Source organism: Melospiza melodia, unplaced genomic scaffold (assembly GCF_035770615.1).
Source record: "Melospiza melodia melodia isolate bMelMel2 unplaced genomic scaffold, bMelMel2.pri scaffold_35, whole genome shotgun sequence".
Classification (NCBI taxonomy): domain Eukaryota; kingdom Metazoa; phylum Chordata; class Aves; order Passeriformes; family Passerellidae; genus Melospiza; species Melospiza melodia.
Genome location: NW_026948670.1, coordinates 7,234,960 through 7,251,849, shown reverse-complemented (window position 1 = coordinate 7,251,849; position 16,890 = coordinate 7,234,960).

The following is a 16,890-nucleotide window of genomic DNA, read 5'->3' as shown; positions in this document are numbered from 1 at the left end:
TAGAACCGTCCACCAGCCCATGGAAAACCCCTGTATTTGTGATCCCCAAAAGGTCCGGACAAGGCTATCGTCTCGTCCACGACCTGAGAGAAGTGAACAAGACAATCCAACCCATGGGTCCAGTCCAGACACTGCTACCCGCGAACTCAGCCATCCCCACAGGGCAGCCGTGCGCAGTACTGGACATCAAGGACTGTTTCTTTTCAATACCCCTGCACCCTGAGGACAGAGAACGATTCGCCTTTTCCGTGGCGTTTCGGAACGGCGAGCGGCCCAACCTTCGCTTCCAATGGAGAGTGCTTCCACAAGGCCTGGTCGACAGCCCGACCATATGCCAAATCACTGTGGACAAAGCACTGATGCCAGTCCGACACTCCAATCCCACAGCAACCATCATCCAGTACGTGGATGACATCCTGGTCGCAGCACCATCGACAAGCCAAGTGGATCACCTGGTGTCCAGAATCACGGAAACCCTTCAGGCCAACGGCTTCAAGATCGCGAGCGCAAAGACCAAGAGAGGACCCTGCGTGACCTTCCTGGGAGTAGAAATTACAAGCTCCTACGTGACACCCCCCGAGATGAAGGTCAACTGAGACGTCGAGACGCTCCATGACGTGCAACGCCTGGTGGGATCGCTGCAGTGACTTCGCAACATCATCCTGATTCCTCCTGAGGTCATGGACCCTCTGTACGACCTCCTGAAAGGAAAGAACCCCTGGGAACCCAAGGAGCTGACGCCACAAGCAGCGAGCTCCCTCAACTTCATCGAAAACCAGATGTCCACTGGCACGCTTGCCAGGTGGAACCCAGCCATGCCACTGGACCTGTACGTCCACTTTACACCGAAGGGGGGAGTGGGAGCACTAGCTCAAGGACTCGCTGAAAAGGCCCGACCGATTCAATGGGTGGTCCTCGGAAGACCTGCTCATGCATTTTCTCCAGGAATCGAATGCATCGCCAGCCTCATCATGAAAGGCAGGAGACTCGCCTTGAAACACCTAGGGACAGAGCCGACAAGCATCCACCTTCCGTTTCGCAAGCAGCCGACCTCGGAGTCAGCCACAATATCGGAGTACCTGGCCCTTGCTCTCTCCGGCTTCGGAGGAGAAATCTCCTACTCCTCCAAGCCACCCTGGACTAAGCTGCTGACCGTAGTCGACATGGACATGCCACCGAAGGTCAAGGACAGACCGCAGCCAGGACCAACGGTCTTCACAGACGCTTCCTCCACGACTTCAACCGCAGCAGCAGCGTGGCAGGCAGGAGAACAATGGCATTGTGTCAAAGCATGTGACCCCACATTGTCAGTGCAACAGCTGGAGGCAGCAGCAGTGGTTTTGGCGTGCGGACTCTTCCAAGATGAACACCTCAACATCGTAACGGACTCTATATTCGTGGCAAGGCTCTGCCTAGCCATGGCAGGACCAGGTGTGTCAACATCAGCAGCAGCCCTAGTGCTGGAAGAAGCACTCTCCTCGCGACAGGGCACCGTGTCAGTCATCCACATCAACAGCCATGACCCAGTCAAAGGTTACTTTCAGATCGGCAACGACAAAGCGGACGCTGCAGCAAAAGGCGTTTGGACCTTGCAAAGAGCTCGTCAACTGCACGAGTCGCTCCACATCGGAGTCAAAGCACTGGCGAAGAAATGCGAAATCTCGACGACGGACGCAAAACATGTGGTAGCCACCTGCCCTTATTGCCAGAAGTCATCCCTTTGGACCTACGGGGTCAACCCAAGAGGTCTCAAGCCCTCAGAAATCTGGCAGTCGGACTTCACCTGGTGCGAACTGCTGAAGCCCCGAGCATGGCTTGCAGTGACAGTGGACACTTATAGCGGAACGATCATAGCCACACAGCACCCCAAAACTAACTCCAAAACCACAATTCAACACTGGCTGACAGCCGTGGCTTGGCTTGGTATCCCCAAGCAGATCAAAACAGACAATGGCTCCAATTTAACCTCCAAACAAGTACAGGAATTCGTCTCGAAATGGGGCATCACGTTAGTGCAAGGCATCCCATACAACAGTACCGGGCAGGCCATAGTTGAGAGAGCAAACCAGACCCTGAAAACCAAGATAGAAGTGTTGGCAAAAGCAGAGGGCTTTGCCAATTCCATTCCCACAGGAGATCAGGCACGTATGCTGGCAACCGCTTTGCTGGCACTGAATCAATTCCCTAGGGGAGGTGAAACAAACAGTCCCGTCCAAAAACACTAGGCCACTCGAACGCTAGAAGAGGGCCCACAGGTGGTAATTAGAAACGAGCTAGGTGAGTGGGAACAGGGTTGGAGGCTGATGCTCACGGGGCGAGGGTACGCAGCTGTCAAAAAGGATGGCAAAATCAGGTGGTGTCCACTTAAGTCGATTAAACCGGACCTTCATAGCGAGCAGAATGAGACTGACGAGAATTGCGAGTCTTTGTTTACAGGACCTGCTCGTGGGACGTCCTCGTGACGCGTACATCCTGGTTCCAGACAAAAGTGACAGACCACCAAGCCGTCAGGTAGCACCCGAGAGACCCGCACGGGTAAGACCCAAGCACGAGGGGTGTTTCTGCGTGATTTTGCTGTTGGGGCTTGCCGCCAGAGGGCAAGCCAGCCCAGACCACTACCCCCATCGGCCCTTCAGGTGGGTCATGCGACACCCTAGTAGGGGCAAAGTACTCAGAGAAATCACCACACCAAACACCCCATCCTTCGTGTTCCGCATCACCGACCTGTTTCCGGGACAGCCAAGGGTAAACCCTTATTCCCCACACGTCACACACTCGTACCTATCCTACTGGTGCCCAGCTTCAAACCCTGGGAAAAGCTACTGCAATCACCCAGGGTGGGGATATTGTGGGCACTGGGGCTGCGAAACCATAGTTACAGATGCCAGACCGTCGGGGCCTGGGTGGGATCCACAAGAGCCAGACAAACTCTTACAGATCACCTGGGCACCCATCAGCTGCAAAACACCCTTCTTCTCTCACGGAAACTTCCATCGAAACCAACATAAAATCCCTAGATTTCGGGCATGCACTGATTACAACATGACGGTCTTGCAGCCAGATCACCCTAGCTGGGCCACAGGCAAAACATGGACAGTAGTCCTTCAAGGGTCAAAAGAGAGGGTGAACGTGCAAATTATCAGGCTCCAGCCGTCAGCACCCCGAGCAGTTGGACCCAACAAAGCGATTAAAAGCGTGCCGAAAGGGAGAAACGTAACCTACCCCAAAACCTTACCCACAGGGGTCAGCAATGTCCCAACCGGTCAAGCGGAAACCTTTCAGATGAGCCGCTTAACCGAGTCAGACTCAGACCCAATCCTTCGTATGTTAGAAGCTACCTTTGTATCCCTGAACGAATCCAACCCTAACCTAACTGAATCCTGCTGGCTTTGTTACGATGTCAAACCCCCCTTTTACGAAGGAGTCACTCTAAACACTCCCTTCAGTTATTCCTCAGCCGACGACCCTCACCAGTGCAGATGGGACACCCCTCGCAAAGGAATCACCCTGAGTCAAGTCACAGGCCGAGGCAGATGCTTTGGCAATGCAACCCTAGCTAGGCGGAAAGGCAACGTCTGCACCAAAATTGTCAAGCCTAACAGGAAAAACAATAAGTGGGCAGTCCCATCCACATCGGGGATGTGGGTTTTCCAGCGATCCGGAGTGAGTCCTTGTGTGTTCCTTCCCAAATTCAATGACTCTAACGACTTCTGTGTCCAAGTTCTGATTGTTCCTAGGGTCCTGTACCACTCAGACGAAGAAATGTACCATCTTCTTGAGGGACCCAGCCGGATCCACAAAAGAGAAATAATGACAGGTATAATTATCGCAATGCTGCTCAGCCTGGGAGCAGCCGGAACGGCCACGGGTGTCTCAGCCCTAGCGACCCAGCACAAAGGACTGTCCCAACTGCAGGCAACGATTGACGAGGACCTGCAAAGGATCGAGAAATCCATCTCCTTTCTAGAGAAGTCAGTCTCCTCACTCTCAGAAGTGGTCTTGCAGAACAGGCGAGGCCTGGACCTCCTGTTCATGCAGCAAGGGGGCCTGTGTGCCGCCTTGAAGGAGGAGTGTTGTTTCTATGCAGACCACACGGGAGTCGTGAGAGACTCCATGGCAGAACTCCGGAACCGACTGGCTCAGAGACAGAAAGACAGGGAAGCTCAACAGGGCTGGTACGAGTCCTGGTTCAATCAATCACCTTGGCTAACCACTCTGATTTCTGCCCTGATAGGTCCATTGGCGATGCTGTTTCTAACAGTTACCTTCGGACCATGCCTGCTGAACAAGCTGGTCTCGTTCGTTCAGAGCCGCCTGGAACAGACCAACATCCTCTTTATAGGCCGACGACAGTTGCTGTGAATTCAACCAGGGAACAATGCCAGTCACAAGATTTTCCGAACTTGCAAAAGCTTACTCAGGTTTCCCAAAACCCCTTTCCCTTGTCAAGTTACAACCTTATAACTCATTTCAGTACCTATGTATATGACTACCTCATTCATTTGTGAAAAGGGGGGGGGAGATGTGGTAGTTAGGGAGAAGGCGCTGCAGAAGATCTCGCGACGTCACGGAAAGCCAGGACCCTTTGTTCCTCTAAGATAAGAGATTACCCTAGGAATGTGGCCCCACTAACAGTAGGAATGTTGCCCCACTAACAGTAATGCCAGTAACTTTCCATTCCTTACCCAGTACTTTTCCATTCCCTACTAACCATAGATAAGAAGGACAAACCCCCTTTTGACGTAGAGACACCTAAGACTATAAGACCCCATGAGAAGAAGTAATAAACGCCTTTTGACCGTCCACCATATGGGTGTCTGCATGTGTCACTGGCCCGAACGGCCCTGGAGAGTGGGCCGTCGTGCTGTACCTCAGAACCAGGTCGCCTGCCTTGATCCAGAAGGCAACAAAGAGCTGGAGAGCACAAGCACAGAAAGGCACTTACTCTGGCACCAATTTCTGGCCTCAGACCTGCTCACTGTGGGCCTAAAATAAAAATTTCATTCAGTGTTCTACTTAACACTTCTAAAATGTCCACAGCTTTCATTTTAGGCCCTTTTACTAGAAAATTAAAGCAAGGGCTGCTTTCAAATCATCAAGGCACACATCATGAAGATAAAAGAGTCAGGTGCTCCTGTTCCAAAAAGCAACACCAGCAGTTGAAGCACTCAGCCAGGAAACAGAAAACACAGGCTCAGGTCTACAGAATAATTTGCAGTGTTGAATTACAGCTTGGGCAGAGACTGGGACTCTGGGAAATAACATCATTAGCGTCTCAGTTTCTGCATTTTCACTCAAAGATGAGTGTCACATACCCGACCTGCCAGTAAATACAGCTGCATGTGCCCACAGTTCCTACAGACAGCTGACAGAAATTAGAAATTTCAGGTCTAAAACCAGAAATGAAGGCAGACTCTGAGCACACATGGAGATGAACAAGCACATACCTACTCTACACGCCGTGTATGAAGTATAGGGGACAATTCAGAACAATGTTCTCACCTCGCTGGTAACTGCCAAGCAAACCTCACCAAGTCTACAAAGCAGGACCTCTGAATGGGACCCAGCCAGGTGTTGGATGGTGAAGAGTCCCTTCTCGTTCAGCTCCCTGAAAGGCAGAAGATTGATTTTTCTCTCCACCAAGGCAGCACCCTCTGAAATGAGCAGCACTGGGACAGGTACATAGAGGTGTCAGGGATGGGCAGGGGCGTTTGGAGCCTGCAGTTGCTCCTCAGCTTGGCCCCTCTCCTGCAGAGGCTGGTCCAGGCCAACACTTGGGTGGTGCTCCGGGGCCTGGAGCCAGGGGTGAGGCACCACATCCAGGTGCGCAGCAAGCCTGACAGTACCTCCATGGATGGCGTCTGGGGGCCCTGGGCACAGGCTCTGGCTGCAGAGACCCCCCACTCCTCCGGTGAGCAGCCATCCCCTCTGCAGGGGTGCTGGCAGCAACAGCAGGGAGGCACCCACGCCTGGGGCTGCAGGGGTGGGGGTCCTGTTGTAGCAAGGTGTGACTCCCAAGTTTTGGGGGGCCAAGGGGAAGCAGCCCCCTCCCTGTCCTGGCTCTCCCTGCCCAGGAGACATCGGGCTGTGCTGCAGAACCCCTTACCTGCGGCACGTGCGCTGCGAGTGGAGCTGGGACCCTGCAGAGCCCCACAGCTCCCACCAGCTCCTCTACCGGCCACCTCCGAGCGGGGCTGGCACAAGGTAAGGGGCATGGCAGGCAGGTGGCACCCATGCAGGCACATCCCAGAGACCACTGGTCCTGCTGTGTCCCAATATCCCACACTGGGCCCCTTGCCCATGCCCTGCTCTGTCCTGCCCTTCCACCACCTATCTCATAACCCCTCACCACATTGCACCTCCAACTACATGCAGCAGTAGCTTTCCTGGGGAAGAGCAGGAGGAATGCTGGCTGTGGGTAAGCTTTGGTGAGACTCACTGGCTCCCCACTCCTCCCACAAGGAAGATGCATGGCAACAGTGCGAGGAGGTAAGCAGGGGGGCACAGGGCACCTATGCCTGCACCTTCCAGCCCAAGGCTGGCAGTGCCATCTCTGTCCTGGTGAATGTCACCAGGACCCACATGCTGCCCACACTCAGCTGCTTCAAGGAGCCCTTTTGGCTGCACCAGGCTGGTGAGTCCCAGTGCCACCGCAGCCCCTGCCTGGCTCACAGGGGACACAGTGTCCCATGTCCTGTTTCACAGGAGTGACGAATGCCTATCCCCAACACCAGCAGTGCTCACAGATGCCCCACAGCTTGTACAGGCAACAGTGTCGCAGGGCCGGCTGAGCCTGCAGTGGCTGCCGCCCCTGGAGCTGCCTGCAGAGCAGCTGGACTACCAGCTCGGCTATGCCACGGAGAACAGCCATGACTGGAAGGCAAGGCCTGCCCAGGGAACCCCGAGCAGCGCTGCCCCCCTCCGCTGCTGACACACGGCAGGAGCGGGGTCGGGCCAAGCGGGACCCGCCCCTTGGTGCCAGCCCACAGCAGCCATGCCTCCAGCTCGGCTCTGCCCCGCAGGTCCTGCAGGTTCCGCGAGCAGCGAGGAAAGAGGTCCTGGACCTGCGGCCAGGCTCCCGCTACCCCGCGCAGGTGCGGGCCCAGCCCAGCGGGCCGTGATACCGGGGCAGCTGGAGCGCCGGGCCCAAACCCGTTGTGGATGATGCCGTGGCCGATGCGGGTAAGGGGCAGGGCTGGAGGCTGCGGCCGCAGGAGCCTCACGGCTGACGGCAAGAGGCAGACAGTGCTGGAAATGGGGAGGGGGGCACGGGGCAGGAGGCTGCGAGGGGCTCAGAGATGGTGGCTCTGGGAAAGGCTACAGTTCCGGCATTCCTCCTCCGATGCAGGCTGGCTCATCCCCAGTGTTACGGTGGTGCCGCTGCTCCTCTCAGCAGCGCTCCTAGGGCTGTGCTGCACCTTCCCCTCCCTCTACAGGTAAGGGCAGTGCCGGGGGCAGGCGGGGGGGTCCAGCACCAAGCCTGGGCACCTTGCACGGGGCATTAGGGCACCTCAAGTCTGAGGGTAAATTCGATGCCCCTTCCTGCGTACCCAGCAACATGAAGCAGAAACTCTGGCCGCCCGTTCCAGAGCTGCACCATGCTCTGGGCAGTTTCCTCCAGGAAAGCAGCAAGCACGGCCAGCCGAGTGGGTGGGCAGGGCGACTCAGCTGCTCCCGGAGGCAGCTCAAAGGGCAGCCCCTACCCCGTCCACTCCATGTCGCCCCAGGCCATGCCTTCGACAAGCAGCCGCCGGAGGAGACCGTCCTGCCCTGCCTGCTGGAGGTGCTGCCCGGCCCGCAGCGTGAGGCTAGGACAAGAGTGGGCAGGACTGTCAGCTGACAGCTTTACATCCTGTGAGCGTTTTTGTATCTTCCCCTTATCTCTGAACTCTGGAATTGTTGCACTAGACCCAAGGAGTTGCACCACACTGTCCCTAACCAACTTGGTGGCAGGGAGGAAAATATAAGTTAGTTGTGACTGTGGCATGAGACCTCAGAGTCCTACTTGTCTGGTGGGTGTGAGGTGGAAGAGTGTTGGGTTTGCTCCCGTGAAAGCTCCAATACAGGCTGTTAAATAGCTGTAAGACAATATTTTCATATGTGAATGCAGGTAAATCTGGATCCAAAATTCAAAGCTACCCCACAAAGGCTGGGGGGGATCGCTACATTCCCAAACGCAGCACCATGCAGATGGAGATGGCAAATTTCCTCCTAACCAAAGAGAATGACCCTGCTGAGGATTCCCCTACCAAGAAGGTGAGCATTTTGCTAAGTTACAATTGCTTCAACAACCGCTACTCCTTCCTGCCCCTTTACAGAGCAGTGAACAATAGGTTCTATCAAGATGGCTGACAAGTCCCAGCCATCACTACTTGCAGCTCTGGGCTTCAGGAGCCTAGGATGAGACTGAAGCTGTAGAGACTGCCATGCACTCTAAGCCTATGCTGCTTCTGGTAGCAAAATTTAGCTTTTGACTCATGAGGCTTTAAAATGTAGCAGGCAACAAAAACACAAAGCTGTGAGCCTATGCAAAGTGAAACTGCTGGTGATAGCTATTCTAGGACAATGTCTCCACAGGGAACACTTCTGGAATGTTTTACACTGTCTTCTGAAATCTGTTTGTGAAGCATTTGGTCGCTTTGTGGCTGTGGCTTTTCCCACTGGCCATGACACTGAATTTGCCATTGTGTGAAAATGTGAGCAGGACGATGTATGACAGTCTGAGGAAAAACTGCTTTGACCTGCCTCTGTGTGACTGACCCTTGCAGCACAGGCAAACATCTTCAGATTCTAAGAGAAGGGGACTTAGGTGTCTGTTTAAATTGCAGTGTGGGAATTGTTTTAAATGCATTGCACTGAGGGTGATTTGTCTCTGTAGGAGCAACAGAAAGCCTGGGCAGTGAATCTGAATGGTTTTGATGTAGAAGAGGCAAAAATCCTCCACCTCAGAGGAAAACCACAGAATGCTCCAGAAGGTATGATACAGAGTCTGTGTGAGCTGAATCAGCAGCAGAGATCAGGTCAGGGGAACAGCAACACAGAGGCTCTGTGTGTGGTCACAGGAGAAATCAACTGGTTTCTGAGAGCTGTACAGGCTGGAGTCTCCTTTCTTAAGGTTCCTGAGGTCGAGGGAGGGCATAACAGTTACAGTGAATTTATTTAGGAGAGGTGCTATGACTGCCAGTTGGTCACCTGTTACAGGGCTTGCAAGGGTCTTCAGGGTGGAGAGAGAGACGAGAATCTTGACCTCATGTTCAGAAGGCTGGATTTATTATTTTATGATATATATTACATTATTACTATACTAAAAGAAATAGAAGGAAAGTTCTCAGAAGCTAGCTAAGCTAAGAATAGAAAAAGAATGAATAAACAAAGGGCTGTGTCTCAGCAGAGAGCGAGACCTAGCTCTGCCTTGAGTGGTCAGTAAATCCAAACATCCACCCGAGACCAATCACACATCCACCTGTTGCATTCCCCAGCAGCAGATAACCATTGTTTACCTTTTGTTGCTGAGGCCACAGCTTCTCAGAAGGGGGAAAAATCCTAAAGAAAGGATTTTTATGAAAAGATGTCAGTGACCTTTCACCTATACTGCAGGTTCCAAACCTTCATGAAGTCTGTAAGAGCATCAAACCCTCTGCTGTGCACTTTCTAGCTTAAACTGCAACTAAATATAATGGGATTCAAAAACCCAAGTGTTTGTCAAATTTGTTTCCATGAATGAGGAAATTGTAGCTCACCCCTGTTCAGCAGTTGATACTGCCAGTGATTTTAGTGCACTGCAGGCTTGTGAGTGTTTCTCTTAGGACTTTATTTTCACTCCAAGGGATTCCTAGTTGGGTGAGCAGCACTCAGCTGGGAGGAAACTAACTCAGGTTAACAAACCTGTTCCCCTGCACACAGGCTGTCAGAATAACCTGAAAGTGCTCTACAGTCAGAAAATGGCACCTGGATCCAGCAGGAAGAATAGCAGAAATATTCCCTCAAAGCCAGAACGGGTCTTGGATGCACCAGAGATGTTCAACGACTACTGTAAGTAGGCTACAGGGTCGAGTGCTGGGCATCCAGAACATTCTGCACTGGATCGCTGTTCCTAGGACAGTGTAACTGGGCTATCTGTATTATTTGGTGTACCCAGGCTAGCACAGACCCCTTCTGGAGTGTCCCTGTGTGGCCTTAGCGGGACAGTGGTCTAGGGCACAGTGTAGATGCCTTGGAGCAGGGTACCTGGCCCCAGCAGCTGGGCATAGTGACACTCAGAAGGCTGCCCCTCACCTGCATGTGTGTGTGTGCACATGTGCACCCACACCTGCTGCAGCAGCACGGGTGAAGGGCAGGGCTCTCTAGCCAAGCATGGTGTGACCTGCATTGCTCTTTCAAATTGTAGAACTGAATCTCATAGACTGGAGCTCCCAGAACTTCCTGGCAGTGGCTCTGGACAACACTGCTACACAGCGCTCTCATACCAGGACCTCAGTGCTGCCTCACCTGAGGATTTAGAGCTGCCTCCTGGCCTTTCCAGGCTAAGTGCAGGTGCTCAGGACTCTGAGGTTTCCTAGCTTCTTGGGAGAAGGTGTTTGCTTCATCTGGACTTCTTGGGGTTTCATTGGAGGAGCCAGGCACAGGCAAATTTCATCTCCACTGTGAGCTCTTCATTCTGCTTGTTCCCATGAAGCTCAAATGCCAACCTGAGCTCATCATTCCTCTGGTCCCCATAGACCATCACAGCCCTTCCATGGCCTCTCCAGAGAGGAGCAGCTGCACATCTTCAGAGCAGCAGTTGCCAGCCCACATCCCATCAGGGAGGGAAAGAGTTTCTGCCCTTGCTCTCCAAGCAGGTTCTGGTTAATGACCCTTTAAAGTGTTTTCCAGCAATGCTCTATCATGGGTAGATCTCAAGTGAGAATCAGGTAGAAAGGGTCGAGTTGCCTAGGAAGGGGGACCTTGAAAACAGAAAGATTCTCTGCCTGCTTTTCCTGTCCTTGCTGCAGATTTGGAGGGTGTTCTGGGCATTTTGCAGACAGCCTCTCTGTAGGGGTACAAGGGCAAGGTGGAAGATATTGCCTAACAAGTGGTCAGTGTTGGGTGCACTCTCCTCTTTCTTTGAATGAAGCCAAACTAGGACTCTGATAGTATATTGCAGATGTTTAAGACTGTCTGCCCTGCAAATCAAGCCGTGCCATTTGACGCTGGCAGGGGGCTATGTAGAAATCACGAGCGGGCTGGGGCTGCTGAGGAACGCGTCTCGAGCTGTTTGTTTTCCAGCATCAGTCTCATTACGTGGTTATGACAATGGGAAGATGCCAGCAGCTCACATCCCAGGCAGCAGACAAAGAACTTAATGTTCAAACTTACTTTAAAAGTTTTTTGACCAATCACACAAAGCAAAAGCATATTGACAGTAGTTCTATCCAATCACTATAAGCACAGGTACCTTTGGTTAAAACAGTGCTTGTTTATTTTGAAGACAATACCTACCAGTAAGCCATAAAACACAATGCATTGAGCTCCATTATTAAGCTTCAACCTTCCCAATATCTTGCTAGATAAACTTTTCTGTACCTTGGAGATTTATTCTAGACCAGCATTAATACACAGACCATTGTTCTATTTGTCCTTGCTTTTCTGCAGTTTAAATAATTTTTCTGCTGACCTATCTCACGGCTGCTGCTTGGCTCTAATCACAGTTCTGCTGTATCTGAGACCTGCCTTTTGCAGCTTTCCCAAAACTCTCTAATTTTGTGGATTCCCTCAGAGGACTCAGTGTCAGAGCCTCTAGAGAAGTGTGGAGGGCTGGGCTCAGGCAGGCTGTGCCAGTGCAGGATTTGAACTCAAGGCACCAGGAAGCACCAAGGCTGCAGACAGGAACTCAACCCTTCTCATCTCCCTCCCTTGCCAGAGGGAGGCTCAGAGCAGCCATCTCACACCTCTCTAAACCAGTGGGGGCTCTGTCCTTACCAGGTTCCTCGGGCTCCTGGGGATTGTTCCCACAGCTCTCGGTGCCAGGCAAAGCTCCCTCTGCTGCAGCTCTGTCCACAGGCTCCCCTCCTGAGGACTCAGGGGCAACATTAATATTCCCCTTGAAAGAGGAACAGAAAGGAAGAAACCCTTCTCACCACTTAGACAAAACACCTGGTCCAACAACTCCATGGCTCACACGCTTAATCCCTTCTTCCTAACAAGAACTCTGGGCCCCAAAGCCCTTCAACAGTCAGAAAAAATTGACTTCTCAAACACAGTCCAAAAGCTGTCAAAGCTGACAGTGACAGGGTTGAACATGGGGGTGACACTGAACACATGGAATGGCTGCTAAGGAAACCAATTGCTGCTCTGTTCTGTAAGGTTGCATGTCTGACAGCACTAACATCAGTCCTCATGCCACTAATTGCAATGGAAGTAGCACTGTCTTCTTTCTTCAGCCAACGCCCCAATCGGTGTAATGGTTTCAATGCCTCACCCAAGGCAAGTTGATGTAGAAATAAATTCAATGTACCTCATTTTGCAGGGCCCTAGGGTCTGAAATTGCTATTACAGTTTTCTTTATAATGATGGGCAAATCTTTTTTCTCTGTGTTTTCTCTTGATGGCTTTTTGAACGATAGGTGCTATCACAGTGAGTTGTCTGATGCTACATGGGCCACCTTTAATTTTTGAGGGAATGTCCTGCCAGGCTCTATCTCCACAAATGAGCCAATATTCTGTTGCTAATTGATGTGGGGACTCATCTAGGTCATCTACTCCTCAGCAGTTTCACCCTTAGGGGGCACTGGGGTAGTACAATTGCACCACAAACTGGAGTATCTGTCCTCAGGATGATGGGGAGTAATATTTAACTGTTGATCTCCCTGGTACTGAAACTCAGCACAAAATTCCATCACCAATGAACCAAGAATTCCAATTCTTGAGGTTCAGAAGGTGCTTTAAGAAGATCAGGGGCCCAGTGATGTCAGCTGGTTATGGGATTGGTCTCGTTGGCAGCCTCACACCAATATTTGTCACGATTGGGTATTGGCTGCTCCTTGGCTGGCACAGGCACACCGACCAGATGGGTTGCAAATGATTTGTCTGGGCTGAAATGGGTCAAACACATGGTGTCTGAGCCTGCTGACTTGGCTAAAGCAAGGCAAACATTCATTTTTGGTTGATCTACAGGCACGTATGCATGCAAAAGCAAGCAAGCAAAACCAACAAGTGCCAGTATATCATTTGATCAAGCTCCATGTTCCTGTTCAGCTGTTTTTTGGCAAAAGCTTCCCCATCTATTTCAGTTCTCAAGCAAATCTTTTAGCGCTTGTTCAGGGACTGGCCAACTATAGGGCACTAAACTGTCCCTCTAACCTTCAATTTTTACAAATTTGGATATCTTAGAATTCTTTGGAACACAATGGACACCACGCTTTTGCTGAAAGAGCTCTATGATACAAACCATTTTCCCAGTCCAAAAATCAACATCAAACTCTAGAATTGTAGCTTTCACAGGTTGAACGGGGAACGCCTGGCATGCACCGTAGCTTCTCCGTGCGGCTCACGTCTGCGTGCTCATTTCCCTGCTGGTGGAATTGTCGGTGTGCTCTTGTGTATGAGACGGTTTCACATCCTTCACCAGGACCCACGTAGGTCCGGCACCTGTGCAAATACAAGCATACCCTTTGCCCCAAGTGATTAGTGAAAATGGTCCTTCAATTTGTCCTAACTCAAGGTTTCTGATCAAAACTGAAGGATTTTCTTTCAATTTTTCCTGTGTGCTGTTTGAAAAGTGCCTAAAAATTGGAGGATTAGTTCCTGCAAATGAGCTATTAAAAACATAAAGACATATAAAGCTTTGCTCAACCTCATCTGGGGTGTTGCTTGGGCCACTCCCCATTTTCTTCTTGTAGAATGGTTTTAGAGTGTGGTGCGTCCTTTCAACAATTGCCTGACCTGTGTAGGAATAGGGAATTCCAAAATGTGGCGAACGCTCCAGTCCATCAAAAATGTGGCCAATTTTTGAGCTGTGTATATGGGACCATTTGTCAGTTTTCATCTCGTGGGGGATCAGTTTGGCGAGCTTTGGGCCCAGTGACACTGACAAGGACAAAAGCAAAAGACGAGAGGCGCTCTCTCTTCCCGGGACCAAAGTCCCACAGCTTTAATGGAGAACAGCTCCAGGAGAGAAAGGGAGTGTCCAGGAAAGGAAAGAGGATGTCCAGGGGAGGCAAGAGAGTGTCCTCCTCGTGGCAGGAGACTGTAAATGCTCGGAGAGGGGGGCAGTAGAAAGGAACTGCCATAGTTCAGCATAATAAATCACCACACTGTAGTTTTCTGCATAAATTGCTGCACTTGTTGAAAACAAAATCCTGAAATCTCCCAAACACAACCGTGCAGTCCCAAATGACCACAGTGTGGGAGAAAAACCACTCAACCCCCCTGTATACCCAAGCACCAGGTGTCACAGGGAGTACCAATCCCTGCAACTAGAAAGTCCACAGACACACACCGGGAAGGGAATATCTCTTTATGAGGGGACAGAGAGCTCACTCTTCTCAACACAACACACACCATCCACCACATCGGCATCCACCCACATCATCTTCCTCAAACATTCACACACTGAAAGTACAACCACAATTACAACACACAGGAAAAACAGCAGCAATAAAACAGGATTTGCTCAATTCAGCCCCAGAATTCCTTGCAGGTTCTTATTGACACAGCAAATCCTTTCTGCCATCAGCCAGACCCAAGCCCAAACTGCACAGGCGTACGTTGTGCACAGGACATCTCTGTGTGACTTGTGAACAGCCCTTCCCCTGCATACGCCTTATGGGTTACTTTATACAGAGTTAAACGTTCCTTTCTCCACAGTGCCAGCAGTCTTGTCTGTCCCCCACGAGGAGCAGCCGAGAGCGGAGGTGCCTCCAGGAAAGGAATGTCCTGGCAGCGCCCAGAGACGTCCAGAGCCCGGATGTTCTTGCTGGAGCAGGGAAGCGTTCCTGCCGCGGTCAGCAAATGAGGTGTGGAATAGAACTCCCCACAGTTAAAGGTAGGAGGTGGTGTGTTTATTACAGCCAGGCACAGGAGGAGTTGTCTCCTAAAGACATGTGTGAAGAATCACTGGCTCTCTCTCTCATCTCTACTCATCTAAAATATCTTGCACATTCATATAAATCCCAAAAAACCTGACACATATTCATTAGATAACACTGCCTACCCTCCTTTGAATTAAAATGTATTATAATTGAGTCCAAAGTTCCTTCACATTTCTGCAGTCTTTCACTTCAAATGGGTTGGTGGGTTTTAAAGTGGGGAATGGTCTCCTTCTGATGAAGGCCAAGACGTCTTCCTCAATTTGACCTCTTTCCTTATGATCTGTTGGCAGGCTTTCACACCCCTTGGCTATAGCTGAAGTTTTGGGGCCCAGGTGCAGGCTACGGTCCTCTTCTTTGTCCCAAAGAAATCCGCATCCCATCCCGCTTCTTTAAACATAGTAAAGACAGGCAAGTGATATATTACCCTAGCCTTAACTACCTTATCTGATAAAAATTAGTTATCCCTTATTATTTCTTCTCTTCTTGCTATACTCTTTCCCCCTAACTAAATCTTGCTAAAATTTTAACTCTTCCAGTTCTTTTAAATCCTGGATTCATTGGCCTCATCTCACACACCAGCCATGTGTGAGCCAATGCTGTAACTGGGAAATTCCACTCCTGAGCAGGAGATGCCAGGCCTGGCTCTGAGCTGGAAGGGTGAGAAGGATGAGATGCACGTGGTTTTGCTCCAGGGGATGTCCTGAAAGTGCACTGCCTACCTGCCCCTGCTGCCGAGCACCACGCTTCACCTCCTTCTCCTGCTCAGCAGATTTTTAGGAATCCAGGGCTTGGTATGTATTATTTGCTACTGCAACAAATAGAATGAATTTGCTTTGCAAGTCCAGTTTTTTCCTGGCTTATTTTCTGCATGGGTCTCCTCCTGAACCTGGGACAATGACCAGTAGGGACCTACAGGACACTCCTATTCTCTTGTCAGCAAATTCGGCGAAGTGATTTAAGTATCAAGAAGTCAATAAGTATCAATCAGTAAATCAAATCATTTGGGGGAATATTTAGCCTGTGAGTTTCAGCAAAGTATTGAATATGTCTTAGATCCATGGATACAAACTAGTAAGTGAGATTGCTGGGTGTGCACGTGTTAGGGAAGTGATTCCCCACACAGCCAGTGCTGAGATCAAGGATTGCCTCTCTTCTAACCCTGAGCTGGCAGCAGGAATTGGGCCCTGCTTGGTAACGTTCATTTTGAAGACTTGTGTTGAGCAGGTAAGAATGGTGAAAATGAAATCTTGTCCAGCTGTTTTCCTTTGGTTTACCTGTTTGAGGGTTAAAATTGTGTGCTGCAGGTGTGCTGGGTGTGTGCAGAGCAGTGCAGCCCCAGAAACCCCTTGGCTTGCCCACAGGTTGTCATGCCTGGTTGCCAGCTGTGCCCAGCTGTGGCAGGAGAAGGAGCCCGCAGCGCAGTGGGCACCGTGCCCTGCCCAGCCGGGGCTCTCTGGCACAGAGCAGCAGCAGCGCCAGCACCGTTCAACCCGCTCCTGCCTTGGCTTCCCCTGGCACACAGAAGCCTCTGGAAATCAGCACCGCCAGTGGCGTTCCCAGCTTGGAGCAGCTGCTGCTGGCGGGCAGATGCTGCCAGTTCGACTGCTGCCAAAGGGGAAGAGAGGCAGAGATGTACCCGCACCGGAGCCCTGGGCATGTCCAATAAAGGTGCAAATGTGTGGGGAGATTTGTTAGGAAACATTTCAGCTGTGATGCCAACAGTGGCTTCTCTCCTGGTTCTGTGTGTTCTGGACAAGTAATGCAATGGTTGGCTCTGACAATTAAGAAGCAGATGTTATGTGGATGTTCAAATGAGTAGTGAT